This window comes from Strongylocentrotus purpuratus, unplaced genomic scaffold (assembly GCF_000002235.5).
Source record: "Strongylocentrotus purpuratus isolate Spur 01 unplaced genomic scaffold, Spur_5.0 spur5_scaffold_15, whole genome shotgun sequence".
Lineage (NCBI taxonomy): Eukaryota > Metazoa > Echinodermata > Echinoidea > Camarodonta > Strongylocentrotidae > Strongylocentrotus > Strongylocentrotus purpuratus.
The window spans coordinates 22682797-22705344 of NW_022145600.1; the positions used below are offsets into that span (position 1 = coordinate 22682797).

Consider the following 22548-nt stretch of genomic DNA (forward strand, 5'->3'; position numbering starts at 1 on the left):
GCATAGCTTGAGTTGGGAACGCCCATAATAAATTAACACAGTTACCGAAAGAACATTATAGAAAATTACATTATATATAACAGAACGTTGATAGGAAAGAAAAAATAGTGAAAGGAAGAGAGGAGAGAATTAAGTATAGGAAGGCATGTTCACTTATAAAGAGAAAGTTACATCAATTGGGCTGTACATGTGTCTGCGATTACATCATAAAGATAACGAAGTACAATTGTAAAATAGACGCTACCCCCCCCCCCCATAAAATTAAACCATGACTTTTTTCAATTCCATACAAGTGATGTATATTGATATGTTCGTGATTTCACATGATTTTCAACAAAATGCGCGTTTCTCCATTTCTGTTGCAAACTGACACATTCCCAAATAGCCAGGAAGAGCAATTTTTTTTTATAGTCACTAATAATGGGCCTTATAATGGCCACTAACAACAGTAACACTAGTAAAAAATTCTTTCCAGAAGCTACTGCCACGAGCACTGCCGGGAGATAACATGCTACCCACCACTCGGGCTGTGCATGCACATATTTGCGAACAAACGTTCCATACGTACATGGGCCCAGTCAGGCGCGTACGCAGGATTTTTTTCAAGGGGGAGGGGGGGGGGGGGGGGGGTTGACATTTATAAATCGGGTCGAAAATTTCGCAACGACTCAGCCAGCCGTTGAATAAGCGGGGGGGGGGGGGGGATAAGAGGACACTTTTTTTTGGTCTCGAAATTTGAAAATTTGACATTTTGCTCCGTTCGGGGGGTCAGCTTTTTTAGGTCAGCCATGGGAATATTTTTGTTTTAAATAAATTTAAAAAAAAAAAAAATACAAAGGGGGGGGGTTAACCCCCCAAACACCCCTCCCCCCCCCCTGTGTACGCGCCTGCTTCCAGCAAAGGAGAAAAAGAGAAGAAAAAGAAAGAAAATTGGAAACCTGGAAGCGCTCCCTTCACTCGCTAGCTTGCTGCCATTTTAATTATCTAAACCCATTATTTTTATGAAAGAAATATTGAGATGTACCTGGTTCTTTTCCTTATTGTTGACATTTCCATATGATTTAAGGATGTCTTTCATTATGATCATCTCTCTATATCGATCATTCCTTATCCCTGTCTCTATCCATACACCCTCCTCTATTTTACCTTTTTATGTTTCTACTTCCCTTCTTCAGTGTCTCTCTCTCTTCCTTTCTATCCATTTCAATTAAACAACTCAATTGTATTTTCAATCAATCATTCCAGGATGCAAACATTATGATAATGTCGAAATAAATGTAGACAAAGAAATAAGGAGTGATATAGGTGAGAGAATTGCACCATGAATAAGACTTCATGACATGTAATGGCTTGACATCAGTTTGGCAATGGCAATACGAAACTAGAATTTAATTCGTCACGAGGACGAATAAGGTGGTCTGCCTTCAAGTTATATAGACATGTAAACAATGATGATCATCATGATGATCATGATGATGATGATCTTGATAGTAATTGTGATGACGAATATGATGATGATGATGATCATGATGATGTTGATGATTATCATCAACAGACCATGATGACATCAGACTGAAAAAAATGAGAGAACATTGAGATAGTATATAGTCTCAGCTACAACATACTCAAAAATCAACAAAAATCAAGCCGAAATAACGGCGATATTGCTCGCAAAAGACAAGAATGTAGAATCCAGATTTGAGAAAAAGTCATCTCCCATAAGGATTACACGCAAAAAGTAATGGATCAAGTGATAATAGGGTAATAATAAAGTAAATATGGTTGTTTATTACATTATTTGCGATTGTATGTGTTTTAATATTCAAAGGAGATGGTACAGTGAAAGGTCAAAAAGAAAAAAAAGTGAAGAAAAAAAATTGTTGGAGACGCCCGGACTCGAACCAGGGACCTCGAGGTCGGAAGTCAAGTGCGTTGCCGATATACCAAAACATTTCCTATAGAGATTACACGTAAACGGAAAATGTAATTCTCAAATCCCACTTTGTAAGTGAAATATGAGCATGATCCCGGCATCTGATCGAAAAATAAAAGGCACACTTGTGATAGCTTATTGTCTCAGCTACAACATACTCAAAGCTCAGGGTAAACAAAGATAAAACGACGGAGATATTGCTCGCGAAAGACGAGAATGTAGAAACCAGTTTTGAGAAAAAGTCATGTCCCATAGAGAATACACGCAAAATGTGAAAAATTGACATGCCTCCTTTAATCGCAAAAATACGCCATGATGCCTTTGTCAAAATGAAATATCGTGGTGACTGCATTTGTAGAGAATATTCTAAGGTAGAACATATCAAAATTTGAAAGAAAATTGATCAATATTTGCAGAGATACAATCAATTTTCCAAAAATCTGCTGACGTCATAATATGAAAATTGAAATTTTGAGTTCGGAGGCCATTATGATGACGTCATGAGTTAATTGAGGGTCAAATGAAACATGAAATCATATCTCCAACTCATAATCTATTTAAATATGAAAGAAATTGGGGGGTATCTATCCATCCTGAAGAGTTACAATGAATTTTGTATAGGCATGTTTTTGCACATGTATGTTATGTATTACAAGAGCTCGCACGCACGGTAATTATCTTAAACGGACGCTCATTCCGTTATTAATGGGCAGAAAAAGTTGAACAAGGTATCAAAATGCTTGAAAAAATGTGCCAAATATGATGACAGAAAAAATTTGGTGATTCTATGTTGGAAGATGCAATTATGCGCGAAAACGCGCGCGCATGTCCGTGCGCGCGTTTTTTTGCAAAATGCTTAAAATGGCCTGAAACGTATGCAAAATTAATTTGGAACGAATTTGACCATTTTAAAATTTTAATGCGCGCGTACGTGCGCGTCGAGGTGCGCGCGCAAATTTTTTTGACATTTTTCGTTGACCTTTGACCGGAAGTTGATGTATACTAAATATGGTTTATTTTTGATTACTCGTTATTGAGATATGATAATGACCTGATTTTTACAAAATGGCGCCTGGATGACGTCACGATGACCCCATGAACTTGAAAAAGGTTTCGGGAACTTCATATCATAGGGCCTGATGACTAGCAGAAATTTGAAGGAAATTGACCAGGTCGAGTTCGAGTAAACGTATACACAAAAAAAGTGTACGGAATAAATAAAAATAAATAAAGAATAAAGAATAAAGAATAAAGAATAAAGAAAGAAAATTCTAACGAAATCAATAGGTGATCTGTCATCGACAGACCACCTAAAAAGTGGCAAATGGCAAAAAGGGGAAAAAGAGGAGAAGAAGAGGAAGTAGTCTAGAAGCCTAGTCTGCAAGTGTAGACTTTGTTTTGACTACATTAGAAAGGCTTAGAAACTATACAATTTCAGTATCTAATAAAGATCAAATATTTGTTGTTATTTTATTTGATAACCATCTAGTATGATATGATTTTCCATACATATATCAATCGTATTGTGTAAATGGTGGTGGTGGTGGCCTCGCCTCTTAATTACTAAAGGCCCGGTCACACAGAGGGGACGCATGGGGGACGCACGGCCGGCGCATGGAAAATTTGCAATTTTGGCCAGTGCGTTGTCGTTCGCTAGGCGTACGTCATCACTCGTTACTCGTTCGTCGAGCGCGCTGGACCCACGCTATGCATTCGTCGTCATTCGCTGTGTGCGTCGGGATTTTTTGAGCATGCTCAAAAGTGTGCGCGGAGCTCGACGCATGAATGTACACGCCAAAGGCACGCCAGACGTGCGTTGAGCGCGCTAGACCAGCGCCAAACATACGCGGAGCACACGCCCTGTATACGCACAGCGCGCTAGCTTCACGCTGTGTATTTTGTGTCAGCTCGCTAGCTTTTCCAAAATCATGACAAAAGTTAGGCACACGGCCTTTTTCGATTTCCAACGCGCTGGCCGTGCGTCGTAGAACGCGGTGCATGCGTGGGCCATTCGTCCAGCGCGCTAGCAACACGCCGTGCATTCGTGGAAGTTGTTATCATGTGCGCTCTGGGTACGGTCTGTATGCGCACTGTATGCGCCCTGTATGCGCTCAGCGCGCTAGCAGCACGCTATGCATTTGGTGTCAGCTCGCTGTAGCTACGACAAAAGTTGGGCGCACGACAACGTACTGGCCAAAATTGCAAATTTCCAATGCGCTGGCCGTGCGTTCCCCATGCGTCCTCTCTGTGTGACCGGGCCTTTACGTAGTCTGTAGCAATAGTATCTATTGTGTCACTCTTGGAATTTTTTTTCATTAGTGTTTAAGCAAACCCGATCATTGCCAGTAGGTGTATTGTTTTGTTTATAAATCGGAAATACAGGGCATATTAAGTGATGCAGTTTGTGTAGTCTACAGTTCCTGTTACTCGACGAAGGACAATAGTCTCTGCCTAATTAGCAAAAACGTTTGGAAGGGCTGACAACAAATCCACACCACCCACTCTTACATGCAGGCCCCGCTGAGCGTTTTTCAAAGTGAGGTCTAGGGGCTATTTCCCTTGGCGGAGGTATGGGCATCAGTGGCAGATCAAGGAATTTCTTATATACCGGGGGGCACAAAATGGTATGGGGTGATATAAATGTAAAACGATGAAGCGATAGAGCGAGGCTTTAGTGGCGAGGGAGCGGAGCGACCAAGCGGGGGATGGTCAGAACCTCCTCCCAGAGTAGGAAGCATTTGCAAATTTAGAACCACATTAAACGCATTTTCAGGCACTTTCTGGAGTAATTGCTTTCAAGAGTAGGGATCTTTTGCAATTTGAGAACCACATTTGGCGCGTTAATGTCCACCGGCACTTAACTCCTGGAGAAAAAAAGAGGCCTTCTGATTGGTTAGAACAGGCGCGTACGCAGGATTTTTTTCAAGGGGGGGGGGGGGTTAACATTTATAAATCGGGTCGAAAATTTCGCAACGACTCAGCCAGCCGTTGAATAAGCGGGGGGGGGGGGTAGGAGGACACTTTATTTGTTTTTTTTTGTCCCAAAGCAACGACTCAGCCGACCGCTGAATAAGCGGGGAGGGGGTGGGGGGGGGGGACAGCATCTATGAATAGATTCATTAACAGTACTTGAATAGTCAACTCTAAAACAGTAAACTCTAAAATCACTAAGAATATACCATGTTTGTGTAATACCTACATGTACATGTGGTGACATATTAACTACTCCCCCTTATCTTTCTCTGGGAGAAATCATTGAACATGGAACTTTTTAATATCAGTATGTCACAGTACAAGATGTATTTCTTGATTTACAAGCAGATAAAACTCAAGTTTGTCAATTTAAAACCATCATAAAATCTCTCATGAGCTCATATCTGACAGAAACTCATTGCAATACAAGTATAGGATGATCTAGAAATACAGATGTCGTAAATGCTACAATGTTTTGGTAAATAAAACAAACAAAAAATATTCCCATGGCTGACGTAAAAAAGCTGACCTTACCCCCCCCCCCCCTCCCCAACGGAGCAAAATGTCAATTTTTCAAATTTCGAGACCAAAAAAAAAAAAAAAAAAAATAAATAAATATTCCCATGACTGACCTAAAAAAGCTGACCTTACCCCCCAAACACCCCCCTGTGTATGCGCCTGCACACACATACACAAACGCACCAATCACCCTAGCGCACACTACAGCATATCATGTTATGCAAATAATACGAGCACCACTGATAAACATGAGAGCTTGATTACAAACACGATACCTTTTTTGTTCTGTATACAGTGTTTGTCATTTCAAATAGCATACACAAAAGGATTGTAATTAATCATAAACCAATATTTCCTTCACTAACGTTTGGCGTCGTTTTGGTTGAAAGGATTGGATAATGGGTAACTGCATGTAAGGCCTACTACATAAAGCGCAACCATAAACCTATAGTGCGGTATGGTATGTAATCCCGTAGGATTTTTTGCCAAAATTGATTTTGTAGTTGTTGCTGTTTTGGCTTCAAAAGGGTCCCAATTGGCCAAAAATGATGGGGTTCAAATTTTCAGACCCCTCCTTCATTTCCTGGGGGTTCTATATTGGGCGTCAAAATGGCTTATATAACGCGCAATAGGGAAATTTGGTGTCTTCAGGAAAATTTGAACCCCCATCAATTTCTGATAGCTTGGACCCCAATGAATCCAAAAATGCAACAAAAAAAAATGCAAAAAAAAAAAATGCAAAAAAAAAATGCAAAAAAAAAAAAAAATCAACTTTGGCACAAAAATCCTACGGGAGCTGTTTTAGTGACATACCGTACCACACTACTAGCCCTAACGCTATATCTTAGAATAGGATAAAATATAAAACCGATAATTTAATAAATTTCAGTAAAAGGCTTTGATTACATTTGCGAAAAAACTATGATAATTATAATAATAAATGTTACGTATATAGGGCCAAATCCAATCTCTTGAGTGCTCAAGGCGCATGTACATGTATTAGTGCCCTTTTGTGAGGCATTAATCCTCATTACTGTCAATTATGACCTAAGGACGTAGGTCCCTTAGCTGATTAGCATAGTATCACACATATGATTAAGCAGTCACGCAAAACAAACATTCGCAAATTAATATTCAATAAAACCTGAGAGTGTATGCCATTATCTAGATCTATTAGAAATAAATAATTTTTAAAAATCCTTTCCTAAACTGGGGTAAAAATAAATATTCCACCATTATGACCAACAGTGTAGAAATAATTAAGAATTAAACAGAAGCGTTTTTACATGATTTTTTTTAAGGAATCAGAGATTATACATTTTGCGATGCCTTCAGGAAGGCTATTACAGAAAGTAAGACACGCGTGAGCAAATGATCCCCCCCCCCCCCAAAAAAAAGAAGAAAGTTTTTCGCAACTTTAGGAATCACCAGGGAACCGGAAGTGGATGAGCGTATACAGATTTCACCGGGTTTAATTTTGGATTTAAAAAATATTGTATTCGGGAGCAGAACCGTGGATGCAGTGAAATAACCACACTCTATATTGTACCTTCCATGACTACGCATCCGCCATATCAACACCGCTGTACCAAGGCAGAGCTTGGAAGTTTACCCTACCCTCCATCTCATATTGACTTTAGATACTCGCTCCAATCCGACCATCAATATTCAACCAATAAACATTGGGAATGCATTTTCACCAGGCGACGACACCAACTGCCAGCCCAGTTGGATTATCATCGCACATGATTCTTTACAATTATCGTCATAATTGTTCGATGGCGTGCAAGCGTTAGATATCGAGCCAGGGACAAGGACGACAGGCGAATGACGTTGGAGGCGGTCTGTATATTTTTTTTTATGGGATGGTTCCCTGAGCAGGATACAATGTAAACAATCTATTAATTGAGAATTTTGCATACACACAATGGGCACAGACGTTTATGAATATGGCATTTTATATCAATTTTAACGAACGTATCTGAGGTTTGAACAAAGTTATATATATCCATGATAAGTAACAAAATAGGACAGATAGGAACAATTTAAAAACGGTGAAATTATAACCAAATATTTTTGACAATGTTTTTACCTTTAAGAACCAAACAATTATAAAAAAGAAGGAAATATTTAAATGCTTACAAAGATGATGTATCAGTTCATTCATTTCAATGAAGCCTCCTTGTTGATGGTTTCCCAGTAGAAGAAAGAAAGTAGATAAACGAGTGAATGGACGATTCTAGTTCAAACATTGAGTTTTATTTTTATTATTAAATGCTATTCACCGCACACCGATCTGAGTACAGTTCAAGTTCATGTTCAAGTTTAAGTTCAAGTTCAAGTTCAAGTTCTACGATCCGAATATGGAATAATTTGCTATTATAGCATTTGATATGAAATCTCAATCTTCATCATCGAGGATCTCAACAGTCAAATGATTCATAAAATCTAATTTCCAAGGTATTTCAAGTTTCTTTAAAGCCCCACTGTCCTACTTGTAGCTACTTGCTCCCTCTATATAGAAAACTTCCCAAAATCGGTGCCTGTTGGTCCCCCATGATCCTCTTTTTCTTATGTTTGTTGAGAGCTGAGTTAATGAGATAGCCACCTGTCAGTGACCTCGCTGTGTGGTCTAATCCTTTCTAGCCCAGTAGTATTGACGGTCTTTAAAGAAAGAAAAGCAAAATCGGCTACGAATCGTAGTGACATCAGACCAGTAGTGGGATTTTCTACGATTTGGCTTTAATTCTGATTACAAGGTTGAATTGTACTAAAATTCCAGTTGTTAGTATCCTTATCATTATTCAGAATTCGTTGGGAAGATGTATGTTTAGATTTTCATATAATATTAATTTCAATTTCTTCGAAAATCGCAGAAAGATCGTGGCGTGTTCGTTGGGCCTTTAGCGCAGGTGATAACTCTATCGAAATGACGCCTTGGGTGCACCGTGTATTACTCGTAGGGCTTGCTCATTCTATAAAACGTTTTTTTTAACACCCATGACAAAAAGGTCTCGTGACCCTGTGTCGTAGGTCCATGCCCAAAGTCAGGTAAAAGCAAACGCGTTGTTGCTAACATCCCTGAAGCAATAGACCTCGTCTGATTGGATTAATTAGTAGATACTGTCCGGCTAGGAAGATCTCGTTAAGCTTCATTAAAGGCAATGGCAAACGGTAGTGGCTCGTGTTTTAAATCAGATATCGAAATGTAGGATGGGGTTAATTGAATCAACGAGTTACCAACTCCTTGATTGAATCAACCCCCTAATATATAATGTACACAAATACAGATGAAGCATATTTACCCAGTCGGCGGGGAGGACATATTTACAAATTATACAAATGGCAATTTCGATAGATCGAAACTCGAACGCTTCTTTCTATTTCATCTAGTATCAAAAATGTGAAATGAATTTTCAATGTTAAAGTTGTAGGACTCTTGTCCAATAATTGCAAGGTTATTTGTCATGTTTGCAGAATCCACGCATCCAGGAGGAAAACGTGGCCCTTCCCTTTTGTTTTTTTATATAGTGAATAGACTATTCATGCTATTTGTCTAGCCGAAATACATACTTTAATGACATGCATTTAAACACATTTGCCACTCTCCACCCAGGTTGAAATGGTTACCTGGCAATAGCTGGGTAATAATAATTGCAGGGCACTCAGGAAGAACGACATTGATGCGGATGGGGCTTCTCTGGGTAGAACAAAATTTGTTATTATTAATATTAATATGATTATCATCAATATCATTAATTTTATAATTATTAATTTCCTTTGGCATGACATTGATCTACATTTGCCACACTCAACCCAGGTGATGTAAACGGGTACCTGGTAGGAATTAATTCCTTGAACTACTAGAGCGCCGTAATGGCAGCCGTGCTAAAGCCAGGGTAATAATCGGGAGCGACAGGAGTGTCAAGTCTGACAGACATGAGCGCTATCTAAGAACCGGGATAAGAACCCACTATTATTAGTATTATTATTAGTAGTATAAGTAGTGGAAGTAGTATTAATATAGTAGTAGTAGTAGTTAGTAGTAGTAGAAGTTTTATTATTACGTTATATTATTACTATGATTATTATTAGTATCATCATTGTTACCATAATATCATCATCATTATTGTTATTATTGTAAGCTTAGCAAGAGGCAACCATATCATTCAGAACACTATATCTCTAAATCTACCATTCGATCATAGCAACAGTACTCTGATCGTAGTTTATATGAGAATTGTTATGCAATAAATAAATAAAACACTATGTAATTATCAGCATAATAACACTTTTTCTGACAGTTCCTTCTCAGATCGACCTAGCCATTCGTAAATCGAGTGTTTTCATAACTGAATTGTCTTTATAATCATTTCGTTTGAATGGGATAGAGACGTAATTGCCAAGCTTCCTGATTTAGCCATATTGCTGCCAATTTTCCAGGGACATTTATAGTTATGACAATGTACTTATCTACCTCAGAATCCTCGTACTTGAATAAAAGCGCACGCACACTCACTAATAATTATAATGGTTAGGAAGGCTGCATATCCCCTGTATATAGAGATATAATTGATTTTCCTGCTTGTTCATTAAAATGTAATAACTGACAATTGTTAAAGGACGGACTTTGTTAAGATGTCCTCAACTCCGATTGAAGGAGCCTACAGTTGTATTCTGACAATGAGGAAAATAATTATTATATTCAGAATATTTGCACTCTGGAAATCTACTCTGGTTATTCAAACAATAGAGATTCATAGATTTGATATTTGCCAAACTCATTAAACAAAGTAGAAATATAGGGGAAAAATATATTAGGGAAATTCTTATCGTTTTGATTGTCCTCTGCTGTTAGTAATCATTTGAATATCAATAATTATTCGCATATTGTGATAGAACACTCCGAATAAGATGTATAATTGCTTTATTTGTATAAAAACAAATCTTATTTATAGGATTTGGAAACCCATCATGTATTTTTTAAGTAACTTTATTTTAGGCTTTAGATAACGAGAGTCAGACTCAACTAGCACATGTGCTATTTTTGACTCTATTTTACCGTCGATCACAAACTCATTGTAAATAGTCATTTATTGTTTTACTCCTGAAGCAAATTAAGTTTACTTTATATTTGTCATAATGTACATGTATATCGCTGTAGAACATGTATTTTTTAATAATTCATGGCATGCATTGATGGTACATTTATCCTTTTTTTCATTGTTTTCAATGGTGGTGAATAAAATTTAAAAAAAATAAATTCAAAAACGAAGAAGAAAGTAGTATCCATTTGTTTACTTCCTTGTTGGGCTACTGGTTATACTGCTCATTCAAGATACAATACAAGATACAGGATATTTGATTTGGTCTTTTCAAACAAGTTACAAAGAAAATTGGTTTCCACTGACGTTACAATAATATCCAAGGAAATACATAATTACAAGAAACAATCTATAGAAATAGATGAAATAAGGAACCAATACTTGCTAAAGATAATGAAACGACAAAAGTGATTATTGGTACTTCATATCATGAGTTTCAGAATAAAGCATTGGTCATTGTTATTTCAAATCATAAATAGTTTCAGTATTAATTTTTCCGACGCAGAAATTCAACCTTGAGGCTTGAACCTGTGAGTAGAATTTAGGAACAGAGTCAGGAACAAATGAATATCTGAATCGTGAAAGGCGGGTTGGGGTGGAGCGAAATCGGGTACCAGAACGATTAAATGAATGAAATGAATGAAGTGGATGGGTATAGTCTTTCATGATTACACAGACCTAATCAACATTTTGCTCAGTACGAGACTCAGTACGTAAAGACTGGCCTAATCGAAATATAATTTCCAAGAGGACGAATCGAAAACACGATTTGTGACATCTCTGAGACTATTCTTGAGACATCTGAGCGGACTTTTCACCGTTTCATTTCATACCCGAAGCAAAAGGTTTCTCTGATAGTCCCATACATGCCTTTGGGAAGGACCGATACTAAATCGTTGTAGGGCGTTTTCTGTAGATGAAATGTTTTCTAAGAACATAATCTTTTCGGGATTGATTAGTCTGATAAAAGTAGATGAATACACGTTTGACGAAACCTTTCACGAAAGGTCGGCAGACATTTACACGTCCAGTAATTCTCTTTTTCTCCCCCTCTTTAAAAAGAATTCGTAATAAAGGTTGTCTCGAGTAGAAGCAGGATAAAGACAATTTTGTTTTACCACATGTTGAGAAAATCGGACGATGAATAAAGAACAATCATTTTCTGAAATTTGAGACACGCCGTTGGTGCATTTTCAATTAGGCAATGCAGCCATGGCGTGTGATAGTACACTTGTTTGTGGAATAAAATATTAAAAATAGCTCGCCCAATTTACATTTGAAGGATACATGTAAACAGGCGCGTACGCAGGATTTTTTCAAGGGGGGGGGGGGGGTTTAACATTTATAAATCGGGCCGAAAATTTCGCAACGACTCAGCCAGCCGCTGAATAAGGGTTGGGGGGGGGGGGGGGGGTAAGAGGACACCTTTTTTTTTAAAAGCATGTGCCATCGTCCAGGTTTAGAACGGATAGTTCTCTCTGACAAGTTTTAGTGGAATCAAGTAAGAAAATATTTAAAATGTCAGGCGAAAAAAGGACATGTCGCAAGGATTTAGGACTATGTAAGGGCGTGTTTATACAGAGACTTAGTCCGTTTGTTTTAAACGTTGTCGTGCAGTATAGTATGGACAGGGAAAAGCGTGGATTATCATCCCCGTGCTTTTTAAAGGGAAAGACCTTGCTGCGATTAAATTTAGTGGAATATGAGTATAAGAAACAAAATATCAGTGAATTATTGATAAAATGAGGTGAGTTTGCAGTTTCATATCTCAGTAAAAAGCCAACATGTCGCAAAGATCTATGGCTCTGTCGGGCGTGTTTGCACGGAGATTTATTCCTTTTCTCTGAAACGCTGTTGTGCCGTATGAACAGTGAAAGTCAATATCATCGGCGTGGTTTTTAAAGGGGAATTCCCTTGTGACAATATCATCGGCGTGGTTTTTAAAGGGGAATTCCCTTGTGACAATATCATCGGCGTGGTTTTTAAAGGGGAATTCCCTTCTGACAACAACTGAAGTGAAAAAAGCGAAAGAAAGGTTGAGTTTGATTGGAGAGAGAATGTTCAAGAGATTATATATCTCAATAATTCGATATCACTACAAACAACTCTCAAGTGTAATTTTATTTGCCATTTACTCTCGGTTTTTACGATCATTCTGTACACGACATTTTTGATAACATACTTCTCTTTAAATGCTGACTGATGTGTCTTACATCGTGTGAAAATAATGCTAGAAGCAATTCCAGCATTTTCGTGACACCTAACACCAGTGTCCCTTCGAGATAGAAAGGGAGAACAAGTAGTGAGATATATATATATTTTTTACAGGCGTGTCTATAACAGTTTATACAGGACAGCCTAGTATTGAACGTGACAGTGGTGTATGACACAATATAGATCAAAAAAATCAATTAAATATGAATCATTAATGTGCACATATTTATAAACAATTGGTTTTCATATAGCGTAATATCCAAAACAACATTTCTCAACAAGCTTTACAAAACGAATTAATCCTCCACAGACAATCAAACAAAATATGGAAAAAGATAATAATGATTTAAAAATTTAGATCCCTCACCTCCACAGAAAAGGAATTCTCCCATCATGTATGTTTGTCAAGGTCGAGGAATAGATTTAAAACTAATACCTATTCTTTTTCCACTCAAAGATGATAAGAATAACACGAATAAAGAGTTGTGATAACTCCTTGGTAAGAAAAACTACTCCTAATATGATTTGGGGTGTCCATGAGTGTTATATCTTGGATGGTTCAAATCGACCAATGCAATTTTACCCAGTGAAATTACATTATAATGTCAGTCTGGCTGCGATTTCTATTTCTAGCAGAGTCAATTGACTGGTTCCATGCAATTGTACACGGCAATAACCTTGGGCTTCATAAATGACTTCTTTTTAGGATCGACCGTATGTTTCGATGCCAAAAATGACTTCATTTCGCAGTGCCTTTATTGGATGCACTATCTAGCGTCGATAGACCTGAATTTGTACGTGACGCACGTGATAATGCATGACAATGGTATCCCCTCTTTTGTCTTAAATTCTACGCGAGTTTTTTTTTCTCGAGATTTATAAAAAAATTCTTCTTGTATTGTTTCGCCGAAAAATCTGTTTGAAAATGTTTTTATAATACATATACATTTAAATATTTTTATGTGCTGTCTATTGTATAAGCATTCTGGTTATTTTGTGTCTTACTTTTGTTCGTCTATTGTTTGACCAATTTCTTTAAATTCCTGTTTCACTTTGTTTGTACGTGTGACTGATAAAATTGATAAATGAAGAACAAAAAGTCACTTAAAGGTATTACAAAGTTTTGGTATGGGGTCATGAATTTGGTTCAAATTAACATATTTGAAGCATATGCGATCCTACAATATTCATTGATCGTTGTCGCGGTTGAGATCGAGTCTAAAGTTATGAAATTGTATATAATGATCTCTTGATGTTGTATAGCTCCCTCTCAAGGTCAATATATATTTAGCTATGAAACAATGTTTCTTGACTAAAATCGACCGATTAGCTAATCCCGTTTGTATATTATATATCACAACTACATATTCTGAGATTTTCATGGTCGCAGCTACCATTGCACGGCCGTAGGCGCTATTTGAAATTTATTAAAATTTTCCGGGAGCACCGGTAAATTTTTATGTTCAATTTTTCTCGATAAAAGAAGTGTTTTAGGGGCTATTTTTTTAGTACTTATAATACATTCACAGGGGCATCCAAATATATCAAAATTGTAAAGATTTACTATCCACCCAATTTTCAAAATTTCCCAAAACTTTGTATTACCTTTAATGACCAATGGCGTCCATTCGTGAGGAACTGGTGTCATGGGGGACCAATTATCTTGGTTACAAGACAAGGTGGATAAAATGCGATGGAGAAATTAATATGTGGTATCACTCTCGTCACACCTTCAGTTTTTATATAATATTTGTCTTCTTCGTTAACTTCATTTTCTCTCTTTATAGTTTTCAATATTTTCACGCTTTTATTATAGATAACCCCCATGTACCGTTGTTATCTAACTGTTACTAAAACGCATTTTATATTACGCAAATTAGAAGCTGTGATCTTGATCTGTTAATTTCGTCGCTCGAAGCGTTACGACCTTTAAAGCGTGCTCTTGATTAGCGTGTATTGTGTGTTACGTGTCTTCTGCAAGATTTAAAGATACATTGAGTTCTGGTAAGAAAAATTTAAAAAAATGAATTCTCACAGAATCAAACGAAACTTACACTGAATGTTCAAGATTACATATAAATGTCATTTGCCAAATAATTCTGGTAGAAAATGTATACTGGCTGAGTAATGAGCATAGAAAGATAAGGACATCAAGGTAAGAAGGCCCGACACCATTTGTGTAGTCCCATATACATCTTTCTGTGTATAGTGCTCGTTACTTCACCAAGACTGGGCCAAATTTATTATGAATTTGAAGACTCGAGAACCTTGCAGTACACACAAATACTTACATACTATATGATCAACTTTTTCTGATCCATTCCACACCTTTTCTTTCACAATGCGATCACATGACCAGAACTCAACTTTATCTTTACCAAGCGATTGCCATTTACAGAAATGACTCGCAAACCAGTGAAATTTTCACTTTTGCCTATAAAATTGAATAAACATGTCGTACATCATTTAATGAAGCGGTTGTGAGAATATTTATTATCTTATTTATTTGAACATATTCCATCAGGATAACAAGGTTAGAGAGGACTGGTTTACATCCTGGTCAAGGGGGTCGATTTGTATCCGTGGTTTGGGGGGGGGGAGGGGGGGATGATAGGTGCCAAAATATTTTCGGCAATGGGTCAAAGCAACCAAGAAATAGAAGCGTATGGGAAGTTGAAACCCTTGCAAGCGCGAAGCCAGGATTTCATTTTAGGGAGGCGGTAGTGAGCACGCGAAGCGCGGTCCCTAGGGGGTTGGGTGCAGGGAGGGGGAGTCCCCCCCCCCCCGCGAAGCGCGGAAGCTTTGATGTTTCACTTAATTATTAGAGAAAGAAGACGATTCGTTGGACCGTTCTCGACTCTTAATCCTTGTTTGAATCAAGTTCTCCTTCCTCCGCGCGTAGCGCAGAAGCTCTGACGTTTCATGAGATTATTGAAGAAAGAAGACGATTCGATGTACCATTCTCAACTCTTTAATCCTTGTTTTGAATCAAGTTCCCCTTCCCCCGCGCGTAGCGCGGAAGCTCCAACGTTTCATTAGATAATTAAAGAAAGAAGACGATTCTATGTACCATTCTTGACTCTTAATCCTTGTCTAAATTCATTTTTGCTCATTCCTGCGCGAAGCGCGGAAGCTTTCACATTTTAATACATTATTAGAGAAAGAAGACAATTTGTTGTATCGTGTCCTTCATGAATTCAGTTTCCCCCCTACCGCGCGAAGCGCAGAAGCTTAAACGTTTCAATAAATTATTGCACTTAATCCTTGTCTGTATTCATTTTCGCCCATTCCGCGCGTAGCCCGGAAGCTTTCACGGTTCATTAAATTATTAGTAAAAGAAGACGATTAGTTGTATCGTGTACTTTGATCTTTCATTTGATTATTACTCTTAATCCAAGTCTGAATTCAGTTGCCCACCTAACAGCTTTGCCCTTTTCACTAAATTATAAGAGAAAGAAGACGATTCGTTGTACTGTTTTCTATATTAATCCTTGTCTGAATTTAGTTTCCCCACTGAAAATAAGTTGTGTTACAAATAAGTTGTGACATAATAATGTTTCTCCAAAATGAAAATGTTTTAGGAAATATCAGGAAATAAAATGAGTGAAAAAAATAAAAATAAAGATACAATGACGTGAATTTTAAAAAAGGTGAACGGAAACAACATAACAACTAGTGAACTATTTTATAAGTCATACTTATGTCCGAAAATCTTTCTCCTAGTCTCCGATCTCATCACAAAATCGTCACAGAGTTCATCTACGTTTACACTGTCCAGGATTGTCTGATGTGCATTGCAGATTGCTACTTTTGCGCTTCGCACTTAACATTTAGCTCGTTGCTTTTTGACGCTGCGGCATTGCATTTGACACACTGCATTTCTATGATGCTGTTGGTTGAACAAATTGAATAAATTCATCAATTCCTGATGAAGCCGTATGAGCGAGAATTCAATTTATTCTTGTCTCATATACGGTTGTCTTATTTACTTCGTATATATGTATGTATTATGAAAATGAGATAGCAAAATGTATATATTAACTACTCTCATCGGGCTCTCATTAATTTTTCTCTTCATTTTTTTTTGATGGTGAATTATTGGGGGGATGATTGTACAGGCCATCCCCCCACCTGAAATATTGGGGGGGGGGATATATCCCCCCATCCCCCCCCCCCCCCCCGGGATCGACACCCATGATCCTGGTCCTGAATTTTGAAAGCTTACACTAAAACATCAAAAATAAATTGATCATACAAAATAAATTGATCATAATTATGTAGTCAGAATTGTTAAAATACTCATGAAATCATGATAAAAGAAATTAGCGACCACAATCTTGAGTAGAAACCAAGTAGAAATTACATAATATTTACTTAAATATATAAAAACACAATAATTGAATGAATATGATTCATTCTTGATATAGATAAAGTTAATATCTCTTCAGGACTTTATTGATCAATCCAAGGAGTCAAAAAGATATAACTTCGTTTATCGAGAATAAATCATAAATTATTGTTATAATCATTTTATAAAAAGAGGTAGAAAAAAGTTATTTTAGCTTGAAGTTAAACGGTGTATACATTGTAGGCTATACCATCATCATCTTTCTTTTTCTTTTTTGAGTTAAAAAAAAAGCAAACTTGTTTGTGTTTATAAATCTACTATGATGGCTGAAGAAGATGCAGACGGATATAATTGCAGAAAGATAGAACAGTTTGGCATACGAAAGGATAATAAAGGAAAATAAAACAAAGAAACAAATGCCCGTCTGAAACGCTTTTTATTCTATGGTTTGCAAACACGAGGGACGTGTGGTCATTTAATTAAGTTAACCGTGATAATGAAACCTATAATGACCCGCAAAAACGCTGCATAAACCATAATGTTAAATTCACTTCCATCTCGGTATTTGTGTATGAAAACAATACAAAAATACGAGAATCTAATAGGAACATGCAATGATATGATTTTCTGTTTCCATTTATTTTTGTTTTCATTTGGCGGTGTTTTAATTAATTTGAAACATTTTAATTCGATAATGGCGTTGTTATGGTCATAATCTCGTAAATGCAAGGGTCGTGTTGAATGAAAACCCAGATTTTGTACTAGATATCTCCCAAGGCTACATTATACAGAACCCATTTAGAAGCCGAAAATATGAATATGAATCGTTAGCTTTGGGAAACCTACATAATTAGGAATTCTATTTGTAACTCGGTAGAATGTGAAGTCATTTATCAAACTGTGTATGACGTAGATATCGCTAGTAACGCACAGATTTAATTACACAACTTGAGGTACGGTTAAAGCATATTGCTCCGTTTAGTCTCATTTCACAACGCCCCCTATCGTCAGAGCATGGTCAGAGTCAGCAGCCTAACATGTTAGCCTATGGACGTTTTTTTTTTAAAAAATCGTTAAAAATTCATTGTTTGTTTAAACGAAAAGCACATCCACCCCGACGTATGTTATCACTAGCTCTTTCATTGGAGCCCTCATGTCTCATTGACTTTTGAAAGTTCACCCACCGTAATTTTTCAAAATAGGTTGCAAGCTCGTTATTGCCTATAATACACATGTAAAACAAGTCTAACTTTGGACTCAGTATGCCAAGCGATTTGAAGATTATAGGTCGATCACACGAAACATTAAAAGCATGAATTATCATAGATAACTTCTGCCTATTTCATTATGTCCATTTCATCCAACCCCCACCGTAATTTTTCAATTTAGTAAAAGCAAACATTTAGCCGAGGTAAGCAAAAACATGAATATTCATGACACACCATGGACTATTCGGTTATTAACAGAGGGGTACAATCGGTCATCACGTCAAACTCCCCTAATTGCCACCAAGTATTTCATATAATTATATAGTTTGGTATGTTTCTTTTACTCACTCATGAATTATTAAATATCAATGATGGTTTAAAGAAATGTAAAAGAAATTTTAGTTGATATTTATTAACAAAGTAATTTATATTTAGCAAAGCAATCTCACATACAAAATTACTATCAAGTGTCGTCTGCTACGTCGATTGTCGCCTGCTTCGTTAAAGGCACATATTTATCGTTTGGACTGTAAGGTATACCAGGGAGATTTGTATTTTCCTGCAGTACAACGTATAGCAGGAAAATGTTGTATATGCGGATCCTTTTAATGATTACGTAATGGAAGTGGCGAGGCGGTATGGTTTGAATAACTTAGGCAGGTGAAAGTTATTGTATTGAGAAGGAAAGTAATGTTAAGAAAGGCATAGAGAGGGAAGTGGGCGTGGTAGCCATTCTAGCTTTGCACCTACATCAGTACGAGAATACACCCGACGGCGCGGTGGCATGTACTTATAGCGCGCGAACACATCACACCCAATGGCATACACCCGGTACCCTGCAACACAGTGGAACATTCTAAGAAATTAAAAAAATTATCTACAAAATGGACCTCTTGAATCATCTGAGAAGTAACTTACCCTATTCTGATTACTTCAATGAATGTCAAGATAACAATGGCTGCTTTTCCATCCAAAAATAAAACTAGTTTGCAATTAGAAATAGTCAATTTCTCGATAATTTCACAAAATATATTTGCCGCTGCATTCAATATGACGTCATTGACAGCTGATTGGCTAGTTGGGTAGTGACGTCGAACGAGCTATGTTTGTGCTGCAGTGATATAGCGAGCGCAAATGAGACAATCGGAGCAATATGGGTGCTTCATGATGGGGCCTTGACATCCTTTAAAGGCAATATGTATTTACTTTTTTTGTTTAAATTGTGTTTCTTTTCTGTATTGTACTGTCACTTTTCCTTTCTTTTGATTGTTTTCTTTATTTCCTTTCCTTTCCGTTCTTGTATTTTCTTTTTTTTCTATTCTTTTCATTTCTTTTCCTTCCTCTTATTTTGTTTTATTCCCCTTTTGTTCTTCTTCTCTTGTGTTGCCAAATGAAATTACATATTACAAAATACTAGTGTACGGCTAAGCAAGTCATGTGCAGGCCCTCCCTCAACCTTCGTCCCAAACATATATATTTGTTCACCTAACAATATTCATAGTATTGTAACGAACCAGTTCGCCACAATTTAAGTTATCTTGCAGAAAACGTAGTGGGCGCAGTAAGCTTTTGGGGCGTAAGGGCTCAGAGCGCGATTACGGACGCACCATGCGTAGGGCAGCTCTCAGAGCGTCTCAGAGGCTATAAATACCAGTATTTAACGGTAATTTCGTCACCTTGACGCTGGCCAAAGTGACAATAAGCCAGGGAAAGGCAAGGGTCACTTTCATAATCGCTGATGTATGCGGCGATGGAGTCTTGGGCATGGATAATCTTCTGTTGTTAGGAGCGAAGCTTGACTTGGAGACGGCTACTCTAGAGACCAAATGGGGATCAGTTCAGTGTCGCCATGAAGGCAATACCACATCCTGCTCCCGCATTGTAACTACGGAGATGCAGACTGTACCTGTAGGACGAGAGAGCCTTATTACAGGAAAGACGTCGCCACTGAGACAGAGGACGAAACAGATGGTGATCAACTGTTCCAAGCCGCTAGAAGCCTGCGTCAAGCTGGAGGCGGATGTAAGGTGACGCAGAAAACAAAACACATCATTCCGCCAGGGGTTACGATCACCTACCAATACGAGTCACTGCACCTGCCAGATGGAACAGTATACACTCGTATTGCCAGAAAAGAAAAGAGAAAGAACAATGAGCCAATGGATGCCTAGAAGGACAGTAAACGAACTAACTGTAAAAACAAAGATGAACTTTTAATAAAGCAACAGCTTTCAGGAGGAAACAAAAAGAGGCATCCTCATTGTTTATATTCATACATGTATCTACTTTTTAAAATCATTTTTATGTCGTAGTGTAAGCTATTCATTTGTTTGTAGAACACCACACCATTATCTTTTTGGAAAATTCAAGGATGTGTCATAATGCACAAATATTCATGAAAATAATTGGCATAGAAAGCACTCGCTGTAATGGTCATATTCAGAGTTAACGTCCATAGAATGAACATGTTTTTATATGAGAACTTCATAGAAAGATATAGAGAGCTTGATTGTTATATGCATATCAAAATTGGTCTTAACGAGGACGTAACTCTCAGTATGAATAGTACAGCGATGCAAAATTTAATACGTTTTAGTAATTGTAAATATTTTTGGAAACCCCTCGTATTAATCTGAGGGTGACAATGTGAGGACACATTCCTTGAAGAAGGGGGCTGTGTAACGAACCAGTTCGCCACAATTTAAGTTATCTTGCAGAAAACGTAGCGGGCGCAGTAAGCTTTTGGGGCGTAAGGGCTCAGAGCGCGATTACGGACGCACCATGCGTAAAACAGCTCTCAGAGCGTCTCAGAGGCTATAAATACCAGTATTTAACGGTAATTTCGTCACCTTGACGCTGGCTCTCGTCTTGGTCAGATAGCGAACTCTCCGCTTTGCTCCAGCTGAGCTAAAGTAAGGAAAAAGGATTGGAAGCGAGAAATAGAGTTCCTACAAAAGGCAATCTCTGCCTTTACTACTTGTTGAGATTAATCCAGGTAATCGGTGTCGGTGTTAACTATGATAACATGTTGGAGATGTTGACTTATGTTTGTATTATTAAAGTATACAGTTAAACAATCCATCGTTTCATAACGTGCGATTAGTTGAGTCTCCATAGACTGACGTAATATAACCCTCTCATAGGGAATACACATCCACCTATCCAAAACACCTCTCATCTCCACACCCATATACTTTGGGAAAACGGAGCTACGTCCGGGCCTCTAAACTACAAGCCAAATAGAAACCGCTCGCATTATTCAAGATGGCAAATTCTTCGTCAGATGACGGTGATAGAGGCAAGGGACAGGCCAGCCCTCCAGCATCCAGGACCCGTTCTAAGATGGAGGGCCGTAACAGTATTTAAAAAAAATCAGGACCCCGTTGCACAAAACTTACCATTGTTGGTAAATTTGCCATCAATGGTATAACTACCATGGAACCCTTAATTTTGATTGGCTGTTGAGCCCTGTTACTATGGTACGTGCCATTGATGGCAAAGTTACCATCAATGGTAAGTTTTATGCAACGTCGGGGCCTAGGTGTGTGTCTTCACCAGTAGCCACAGATCAATAGTGCAATGACATTCAAATTACGTGTTGACATCGCCAAGAATTTCATATCAGGAATTTTCGACTATAATTCTTCAGACATTCGTTAAAAAATTGGTTCTCAGTTACTCAATGTACAGTAGCGGAATATGAGTGATAATAATAATTAACATAGTGGGTTCTTGCATAGCACTCATGCCTGTCAGACTTGACACTCCTGGCGCTTTGCAATTATTACCCCGGCTTTAAGCATGGATACCATTACGGCGCTCTAGCGTCAAGGATTTCATTCCTACCAGTAACGGATTAATTGAAAGAAAATACCGTATTCCTTTCACATGTACATCATGTAATCATGTAAAGAGCGTGTATGACAAGAACCTTTTTCTTGTAATTTAATACAATTGAATAATTTTTTTTTTAGCACACGATGCATCACTGCCTCGGGCTGGATTTCGCATTGTTACATACAATCAGAAAGAAATACACAGCTCCTTGCATCAAGTAAAATCATACATTAAAATATATATTTCAGGTATGAAACTTTTCATTGTTTATAAGGGCGTAATTTCGGGTAGATATATTATTAGCTGTACTATTTCAACTGGCAAGAAGATACTGCTATTTGATTTCCAAAAACTAAGGGAATGTGAAAATATAATTTGCATTAAAGATCACAGAGCACTTTCTTACCTTCA

General features: G+C 37.6%; 1 long non-coding RNA gene across 1 annotated transcript; it reads left to right on the forward strand.

Moving 5' to 3' along the window:
* The first annotated feature begins 81 nt into the window (after positions 1–81).
* On the forward strand, positions 82–20454 carry LOC115924092. The gene is made up of 3 exons (XR_004064180.1): positions 82–191; positions 3291–3293; positions 20442–20454. It is a non-coding gene; the product is annotated as an uncharacterized LOC115924092 (long non-coding RNA).
* Positions 20455–22548: the final 2094 nt, after the last annotated feature.